The sequence below is a fragment of the Papaver somniferum genome, chromosome 3 (genome assembly GCF_003573695.1).
Source record: "Papaver somniferum cultivar HN1 chromosome 3, ASM357369v1, whole genome shotgun sequence".
NCBI classification, from domain to species: Eukaryota; Viridiplantae; Streptophyta; class Magnoliopsida; order Ranunculales; family Papaveraceae; genus Papaver; species Papaver somniferum.
This window is the reverse complement of record NC_039360.1, coordinates 81618949-81629124: the sequence shown is the minus strand read 5'-3', so window position 1 is coordinate 81629124 and position 10176 is coordinate 81618949. Positions and strand designations below refer to the sequence as shown.

The window sequence follows — 10176 nt, the reverse complement described above, 5'->3', positions numbered from 1 at the left end:
TATCACATGGTTTCACACTTACGCACTTTTGTTTAAGGTTCTTATTAACGGTAAAGGAAAAAGAAAAACATTTCCATTCCATTCTTACAATTCTTTCAATATCTTTGGAGCAAGACAAATGGGTATCCGAAGAAAAGGTTTTGCTACAAAATTGATCTTTCTTTGTATATACCCATTTCTATTTGCTTACAAAGAACCTAATCTCCAACTCAACTGCACCTCTGTAAGATCCAAAAGACATCCTTTAGATCAGCAACACATAACTCTAGCATCTTCGAGTTGTGTTCCATAGATGCACACTTGGCAGAATCGTAAATCTGGAAAGAAAAACAACAGAAACAGCAGCCATCAATGGCAGGAACATAAGACATTCATAATCAAATGAACTTAAACACCAAAACACAAACCTACAAATTTTATACTCACTTCCATTAGACACGAAAAATTAAAATTTATATTCATTCATATTAGACCTGACAATCAGATTATTATTCACTCTATTACACTCTGTAGGTTCTTTCCACATCAAGTGCAGGATCCCCCACTTGTCGATATGCAAGAAGGTCCATATAGATGATTGGCTTCAAGTGACTCTCGAATATATGTGCAAGTAAAGCTTCGCTAGCTAATTGGCATACAAATCGACAAAGAACCATTTCCTGTAAAAGAAAATCTTACACTATTCATGTATACAATAAAATCTGAAGAAAACGATAACCCACGAAAGTACAAAAATACAATTCAAACCAAGTAGGATATTAAGGCCAGGGATGTCAGAAGTGCCCTTTTTAAGTATATTTTTTTTCTTAAAACATTGGTATCTTTTACTTACCTTTTGAAGTTGAACAATCCAAAATCTTTAATACCAAAATGTGTGTGTGTTCGTGCACGTGATACATTTTCATGTGCACCATCTAACAATGATGTGTGGATGTACACGCGATTTAGATTCTCAATAAAGTGAGCAAATCAGATACATGTATACTAAGCAGGAAGAGGAGCAACATACCAAGTTAGCGTTAGATATGTGTATGTATATTTTCCTCGCCAACTTTCCTGATATCCTTGAGTACGGAGGAGTATGTAATGAGATAATATTGAAAACCTTTTGAGCTCATCTCTTTCATCAACTTTGCAGCAACTTCAAAAATCTTAGCACAATTGAGACAGCCTTGCAAGATCTGCATCGTAAGACATAACATGAAATAAAATATCAAGAATACTACTGCATATCGCTATATTAGGCCGCCTGGTTTTCCCAAAATGTATATTTCAAAACACTAAAGGGGTTTTCTGACAGACATAATACAGCATCACATGTCGTTCTATCATCCCTCTTAGCATATATTAGTTTGAGACAGTTTTCTAGTTTGATTGACAAAAAATGTAAAGTTGTTATTCATGAGATTTTTCTTTTGAGGTTAGAGACTGTTTCATCTAAATCAACACTCATTGAATCAATTCTGAATTTCATCTGAATTGTTGAAACCGATCTGGTACTGTAGACCTAATACGTAGAGGGAACCTTAAAATATAACAGAGATTATCAAGTAGGTTACCGTTCTCTGCAAAATAAATTTAAGTAGAAAGAGGAATAAGTAACTACTAACCAAAGATAAAGGAAATTGGCTTCTTTCTTATTGTCGCATTATTCAGAAAGAACATTTAAAATGGCAGATCAATAACATCTTCCCATAAATCAACAAAAGTAAGATTATAAAACCATTACAAAAACCACGGACCTATATGCTGGAGCGAAGAAGATAGAGAGAACAAATGTTAGGAGCGAAGAAGATAGAGAGAAATTATCGGCCACCCCTAGAGTATCTTAACAGTCCATTAGACAATTACAAAAAATCACATACCTAGAAAAACTACCTTTTCATAAATAGGATAATAATATTCCTAACATTTGTTCATCAATAAGCCTAAATAAAAAAAATTTGCTTCTAAAAATTAAAATCAAATAATTTCATATAGGATAATTACCCGCTACAGATTCTAGTTGAACATCTTGTCATCCTGGATGTTCTTCCAAAAAATTGTTCACATCATAAACTTAGTTTAAGTAGTAAAAAGCATCACCGTTGGGTTGGGATCCTAATCCAAGAATTAAAAGATTACATACTAACAGTTAGACTTACTTTTTTGGCATGGATGGTTAGCCAGAAATTAGATTTGGAGGAATGAAGAGTGACTTCTGATAAAGAATTTATTTTTTTTGTTAGGTAATACTATAGTAACAGCCAAGAGTTTCATCGAAGAAGGAATACTGCACACATATTATTCACTTTCAAATCCAAGCAAATAGATCTTTTTGAACTGCACAACATGCAAAAATTGACAAACCATAAATTCATTTCCTAATGGTATCAACTAAACAAAATGCATTAGATTACTAAATTCAAACCCATGAAAAAAAAAACAGATGTACCTAAATTAAAGATGAAAATAATTTTCAATCCAGAATGCCAACCTTTTATGGACGTAAAGGTCCAATCTTTTGATACTCTATATATAATTCATCGCAATAAATTAGAACAGGAAGAAATCGAAGATGGAACGGGAGCAGGGAAAATAACATCAATTGATAGTGTAAAATCAGAGTATAAACATCAACTAACAATCCCAAACTTGTATTGTCGGCCTAAAATGAGTGTTGTCAAGAAAGAACCCAACAAACTTGGTTCCTCCTCCGGTGGGAAGAATACCGCCTCATGAACAATAGGCGATTAAGATAATACCTGGGTTTTTGGTGAGTTAAAATCAGAGAATATTAAGGGGTAAAGCAATGAATGGGAGTTTAGACAGAAGACACTTTCGATCAAGAGGGGTTTTGTAGTATTACAGATTAGGGTAACAATAATAAGCTTTAATGCAGATGAAACTGAAGGAAAGTGGAGAGGTAAGGCACACATGAGGGAAAGCAAGAAATTTATAACACAAAGGAAGATGGAAGGCTGAAAGTACCGCGCAGTTCATTTGGTTAAAATTAAGAAGATTGTAACTGCAAATTTGAAAAGGCAATTAAATATAAAGAACCTTAAACAACTCACCATGAAACATTGATGCGTGAGGAAGCAATCAGGTTTAAGTTGATAGTAAAGTCAAAATTAAGAGCACCATGGCATGAACTCAAAAACCAATTCCTAGCTCGAAAATGGACCTTATTCTAAACCAAACCCGAATTATGCCAAATTTCACACACATAATGAATCAAAATTCTAATTAATCAAAAATTCACATAGATAAAGAACCAAGTTCTGATCTTGAGGGAATCAGAGAATAAAATGAATACTTGATCCTTCTAAGCCCTAGGTAGTTCTTTCTGTTTAACAATTATTTTTTATTCCGGACAAATTAATCAAAATTTAAAACTATTCTGGACTAAAATTAATCAAATAACGAACCCAAATTCGATTTTTCAGGGAATCATACCTGTAATTTGGTTTTTGTTCCAAAAAAAATTGCGACTGATCTTCCTTGGGAACCAAAGCAGATTTCAAAATCATGTAAAACATCCCCAAGACTAACATGATGATCAAAATAATCATGAAAAACGAACCTTCGGCTTCCATGTTTAACGATTACAGGGAGAAGACTAAGTGATCAAACAAAGGGTTTCAGCAGCTGTGAAACGAATTCCTACTGGGTCTTAGACACTGAGAGAATGATGGGAGGATTCCATCATTACACGACCTTGAAGCTACACCACACGTGCGGTTGACGGGTTTGGTCTAGACAACCATAGCCGTAGATTTATCTTTTTGAGAACAAATCTGAACCACCACTAACGCAGGCTAACTTAGCCAAACTGTGCTTTATACTTAAGACTTTATCCTGCAAAACGTTTTATATTAAAAAGAAATATTAGTGAGGCCCTAGAAAGCCAAATCTGTTCATTTTGCTCTAGTTTTTCATAATGAGAAACGCAATTTGTTCATCCAGGTGGCTCAACAAAAAAAATCATTCTATACGAACTACCCTTAATAAATGTGCACATATGAGTACATATATATGTATGTAGGATTAGCCGACGATGCAAATGCATGGATAATTATCCATGAATATACGACACGTCAAAAGCATAAGTGTCTTTCACTTGGGTAATTTCGTGGGTCCCATATAAATGTGGTAACCGGTGGATCAACTTCTTTGACAATCTTTATATAACACTCCCCCTTGGATGATCCACCATTCAAAAATATTTCAAAAACTTTGTCGGTGAAAACCTATGGGACATAATTTGTTGCCTCATTAAAAATTTGTCAGAAAAATCCGGTTGAGGTAAAAACTGATCGAAGGAAAAAGAGCGCAATACTGGTAGCTTTAAAATGACGATGTCCGTATCGGATTTTCTCCCTTTATTTAGATTGCGTCAGGAAAACCATATCGGGAAAAATTGAGCTTATACTGAGGTTGGTCATCGCCGTAAAGTACTTCCTTCGTCAAAATTGCATCAGGAAAACCACTTGGGACAAAACTTTTATAAACGTGTAATTATGTTAAGAATATGTAGGGTGAATCTCGTTTATTATTGTAATGTCCTTGTGTCTAGCCCTATAAATAGAGGCTCTACTGTTTGTCTAACACACTAATGAATAAGATTTTCTCTCCTTCTTCTCCCCCTCTATTTTGTGTTTCCTTCTCTATTTTCTAGTATCACAATGCGTTATCAGCAACCTTTACACTGAGCTTTAAGCTTTGAAATCGCTTACAAGAACGCAGCAAAAGAGAATTGGCGTTGAAAAAAAAAACTGTTGTTTTCCTCTCTTGTTATCCTTTTGTTGTTATATCTTAGCGTTTGATTTACAAATCATATAAACCATTACAATTATAGTTCTGATAATTGAACAATACGCTAACTTTCGTCTTTATACATGTACTCATGGTTGCACTAAAACAATTGAGACAATGGAGTTTTTGGATGGCAAAGCATCTATGTGCTTACGGAAGACTACTGCAGTGGACGGTGGAGGCTCAAGGGTTTGTCCCACCTTGAAACTTTAATATTTCCATTTATGTAGGTTATTTTTTTCCTTTTTCTTTTATATGGAACATGGGAGATTAATCTTTGCGTATAAATTTCTCCCTGTTTTTTTTTCTTCTCTAATTTTTTTCTATATAAAAAGAAAAAAAATCCAATCAAAGGATGGTTTACGGTTTCTATTCTTTCAATGACATCGTAATCACCAAAACTTGGTGTTATCGTAATTTATTTATCCTTACGATAACTAATCACGTGCATGATTGAAAAACTCCGGCCAGTTAATATTGGTATCTTTGTCCATTGGATAGTGATCATGTGATTTATCCATATGGTTTCTATTTTTCTTTTTACAAGAAACCATTTGTCAACCACAAAGTGGGTTTTTCCTTTACGATGACTAGAACGACAGTTTTTTTCTTTTCTTTGTCGACACGATTTTGGTAAATCGCAGAAACCATTATTTTCTCCATCTTTTCTTTAAAATTTTGGAAAATATATTGGCATATTTTCTAACTCTTTGCCAATATGGTATGATTTCGAAAACGAAATTGTATATATGGTTTCATCAAATAATAAATCATCGATTTCTATTTCTCCAAGAAACCATTCATCACCACAATGTGGATAAAAAGAAAAAATAACGATATCAACCCATTGGTTTTTCCTATAGATCCTCAAAGGATAAACTATCGTTATTGTGATATTATTGCAAACACCGAGGAATTGTTGCATTCTTAAGGGATATTGAGCAATTTTTGTTATTATTAGTATTTTTTTTTCTTCCTTGTGTTAATCTCCAAAACTGTGACCGTTCAACTTTATGTTAGAATACGGTGGGACATAAAATATCAATGGGTGTGCACCCAGCTTTTTAGCTATATTATTAGTCCTTGTAGTGACTAAATTGATCTTGAATTTATTTTCTTTTGAAAAATAAAGTATCCATAATATCATTCTCAATATCTCATTGACCCTTAAGATCACGAAATTATCGGAGATTTGTTTGCATATTTCCAACGCTTTTGGTTTTGACATATAATTTTTATTTTGTTCCAAAAACAATCCATGGTTGATGGTAAATATGTATGTCTATTAAGACTACATTTTTTTTTATATGTCAAAAGACATATTTCATAACGAGTATACATCTCGAATTAATCGGATAATACTTTACGAAACTTGAAATTTTCGTATAAGAGATAAAAATAAAATTTCACCATGATCAGGGGAGAGCATACACTATCATAAGATTGTGTTAATTAACTTAATAGTTATATCAGTTTCTCTCTCATCCATATCAAATTGGTAAAGGCTATCATTATATGCTTGGTATGAAATATCTCATTTTGCTTTTATATAAGTATTTGCCTGTTGAAAGGCAAATCCAATCACATATAGCAACAAGTAGCGTTTTGGAAGAGGCTACATATAGTAATCTAATTGAGTCTATCAAAACATGATCCACATTCATATAGTTCATATCTCCTCAATGGAAGATAGGGAGATTATGCTCGAGGGTGTTGTACCAGTAATTTTTGAATTGTTCAAAGTATGCATACCTGGATATTGTGTGAGATCGTGATAAGCTAATATGATTGTCGGATATTCTTTTATGGTAGCTACTAATAAATGATGGTGGTTGTTAACCCCTCTGCAGAGGAATATCGACATATGTGATTGGTTGGCATACAATCCAAATTAAGTTGGATTAGTTTCTCAATTAACGCAATTTTTGAATCCAAAACTCAACACTTAAAAAATGCCAAGCCTATTAATTACAGGCTAGTGTAGTCATAATGCGTTATACAAGAAATTTTTCGTTGTAAAAACGATTTAAGGGTTTCATTTTTGCTCAGACCCTAGGATTGATTCATTAATTGTTCTCTTTATACAATGCATTTGGCGTGGTAGTCTTTGAAGGACTCATATTGCATTGGCACAAGAATTGTGGTCGAGGAACATATTGAATTTGTAATCTTTTGAGGATTCAATTTTATTCAGGCAGCCACCTTATTTGCTTACACAAGGTTTAACAATCCTTTATGTGTTTTTAAAATTTTTGTACACAACCAAAAATCCGGATTATTTAGTTGATGATTTCAACGTTATAGATCTCTTGAGGAGTCCTTAAAAACACTTCCACGCTTTTGCAGCATAAATTTTATTTTCCCTTCTTTCTTAAATCTGCAGTTATAATTATGCTATCTTAAACTCGTCTTTCAGGTAGACTAGAGTTATGATTTTGATGCTCGTTTTCGATAATACTCATATAGTTGAGTTAGCATCCATAAATCGTCAAAATTTGTACTCTTTTTCCTTCGTTTCAGGTTTTGTCCCACGTGGTTTTTACTCACAAGGTTTTAACGAGGCAACATCTTGTTGACGTTTAATTTTCTTTCAAAATAGTGATATTGTGCTCTTTTTCCTTCGTCTAATTTTTTTCCCATTGGGTTTTACTAGCAAGGTTTTAGTGAGGCAATTTAATTCAATATGGTGGTCATCCAAGGGGGAGTTGTATCAATTTTGGTTATTTGGTGGATTCCCACCATTAACTAGGTCATTTTGTTAGACCACATCAACATAGCCATCTCCTATGAATTTGGATATCATTCTGATCCATATAAGGTATGATCACAAAATTTTTCACCTTTGGTACTATAACTGCGTATTGGAACTTTGTTGAAGAAACTACATCAACTACTTTTGCAAATCATCTCCGAGAAGCTAGCAATCAAGAAGCAAGTCCTTAATGTATTGAAAGAAACATGAAGACTCGAGAACACCACTATTATAAGACTAACACAAAAGAAGACTTCATCAACTGGTAGATTTCTCACGAAAGCATTACTCTCTCCAGCACTCAAGAAATTCGTTTATCGAAATTGGGAAGTGTCGACTCAAAGATTTGCAAGACAAGATTTAACAGAAGTACTTATCAGGGGGAGCATCATAGTAAAAGGTATTTTACTGGACTATGACGTTGTACTCTTTTTCCTTCTTCAAGGTTTTGTCCCACTGGGTTTTCCTTGTCAAGTTTTTAATGAGGCAACATATGCATGTCCATCTCGGTTCTAAGTTTACTCACAATTGTACTCTTTTCCTTTCGATCAGGTTTGTCCCTTTGTGGTTTCCTGACAAGGTTTTAACGAGGCAATTAGCTTAGACACAATGTCATCAGGGGGAGTGTTATAAAAGTGTAATTATGTTAAGAATATCTAGGGTGAATCTCGTTTATTATTGGGATGCCCTTGTGTCCATCCCTATAAATAGAGGCTCTACTGTTTGTCTAACACACTAATGAATAAGATTTTCTCTCCTTCTTCTTCCCCTCTACTTTGTGTTTTCTTCTCTATTTTCTAGTATCACAATAAAAACCAAAACGCATGCGCCAGAAAAACCACTGGGTATAAACCCTGACCATAGGGCAAGAGTACATGAAGATTTTGGATACGTAAATGTTGCCTTGATAAATGTTGTCAGGAAAACCGTTTGTAGTAAAAACTCTAACCAAAATAATAAATGCGATTATCTGATACCGCATCTCAAAAACTCTATGGATGATCATCGTTCTAAGTTCATATCTCATTAAAAACCTCGCCAGGAAAATCCAGAGGGACAAAACTTGAACGTAGGAAAACATGAGCAATCAGAACAATGATAGACTCGTAGATGTTTCCTCATTAAAATCTTGCCCGGAAAAACCCAGAGGGACAAAAACCAGGGTGAAGGAAAAAAGAGTACAACATTTCTAACTGTGGATAACAGTAGACTCGCATGCCTTATTGAAACCTTAACAAGGAAAACCCAGTGGGACAAAACCTTGCCTAAGGAAAAGAGTGCACAACGTGATGTCCAACATGCCCATATCCATAGTCTTGAATGGCTTTACTCCCCCTGATGAGTAGACTTCTCAGTTGATCATTATGCCCGATAATACTGCATAGAGGCCACAAACCATCTTTGAATGTATTCAGCTTCTTCATTTACTTGAGAAAATATGTCCAATTTACTATATGCAATTTGTTAATGATCATATGATTATTCCAGCCTTTATTCTCTACTAGCTTTGCCTGAACAATCGTAACCAATTGGATGAAAAAAAAGTATCCTATATTACCAAACTATTATCTAGGGAAATGTTTAGCTGCTTTAATAAACCTTCCAAAAATCAAAACTCAAACTGTCTGATAATCTTTTCTTTGTGGGAGACATCCATCGATCTTTTATGCAAAAGATCAAGCTTAATGGTACCACTAATATGAAGGGAGTTTTCTTCGGACCAATGTATCGATATTGGTGCTGGGTAGAACCAGATTTACTACAAATCTAATATCAGGTATCTCAACCAAATTTTTGATGCCGAATTGAGATATGTAAAATGTATTATACACGAATTTCCGTATTTTTTCGAATCACGCTGTTTATGGGTGAAAATCGTTTCTGTTGATTTTGGTAACTTTGGTAGGTGAGTGAGAAACAAATCTAAACCCTAAACAAATGTACTGCACGGGAGTACTTTAGATTCGAGAGATCAATCTGTACAACTCCGTCCTAAACCAAGAAATGGTCGTTCCGGATTTTCTTCGGTCACAAAGAGGAGGAGAAGGGCTGGTTTAGGGAGGGAAGTGAAGAGAGTGTTGAGACCAGAACAGTTATGGGAGAGTCGTACTTGACTTGAATCAGAAGGTGAAAGATTTTGGGAAAGCTAGCAAAGTTACCTTTCTGAGTATTGTATTTCTCCTGACCAAAAACTCGTTCTTTGGTGGAAATATGTAAGACCTATTGTTTATGGGTGAAAACTATTTCTGCCGGTTTTGGTAATTTGGGGTGTGTGGATGAGAAATGAGATTAAACCTTAAACAATGCACTACACGGGAGTGCTTGTAGATTCGAGAAATCAATCTGTGTAAATCCGTCCTAAACCAAGAAATGGCCGTTCCAGACTTGTTTCGGTCACAAAGTGCAGGAGATGGGGTTGATCTTAGGGAGGGAAGCGAAGAAGGTGTTGAGATTATGAAGGTGTTGGCTTTGTATGACTTGTATCAGAAAGCTGAACTGGCTTGCAGGATGAAAGATATCAGTTCTGGTGTTTGAATACGGTTGTAACAACACTTGCTTCTGTTGTCCTGTCTTGGAATAAGAAGGAGAGCCTATTTATACAAGTCATTTGAGCCTTACTCACGTCT

At 34.7% G+C, this 10176-nt stretch overlaps 1 long non-coding RNA gene across 4 annotated transcripts; it reads right to left on the bottom strand.

The window, feature by feature from the left end:
• On the bottom strand, nucleotides 1-3651 carry LOC113356651. 4 transcript variants are annotated; one of them, XR_003363076.1, is made up of 4 exons: nucleotides 3439-3651; nucleotides 1010-1181; nucleotides 427-659; nucleotides 1-317 (listed from the first exon to the last, which is right to left on the bottom strand). It is a non-coding gene; the product is annotated as an uncharacterized LOC113356651 (long non-coding RNA). The 4 variants fall into 4 exon arrangements; XR_003363077.1 differs by having other exon boundaries at nucleotides 474-659; XR_003363075.1 differs by lacking the exon at nucleotides 1-317 and having other exon boundaries at nucleotides 403-659.
• Nucleotides 3652-10176: the final 6525 nt, after the last annotated feature.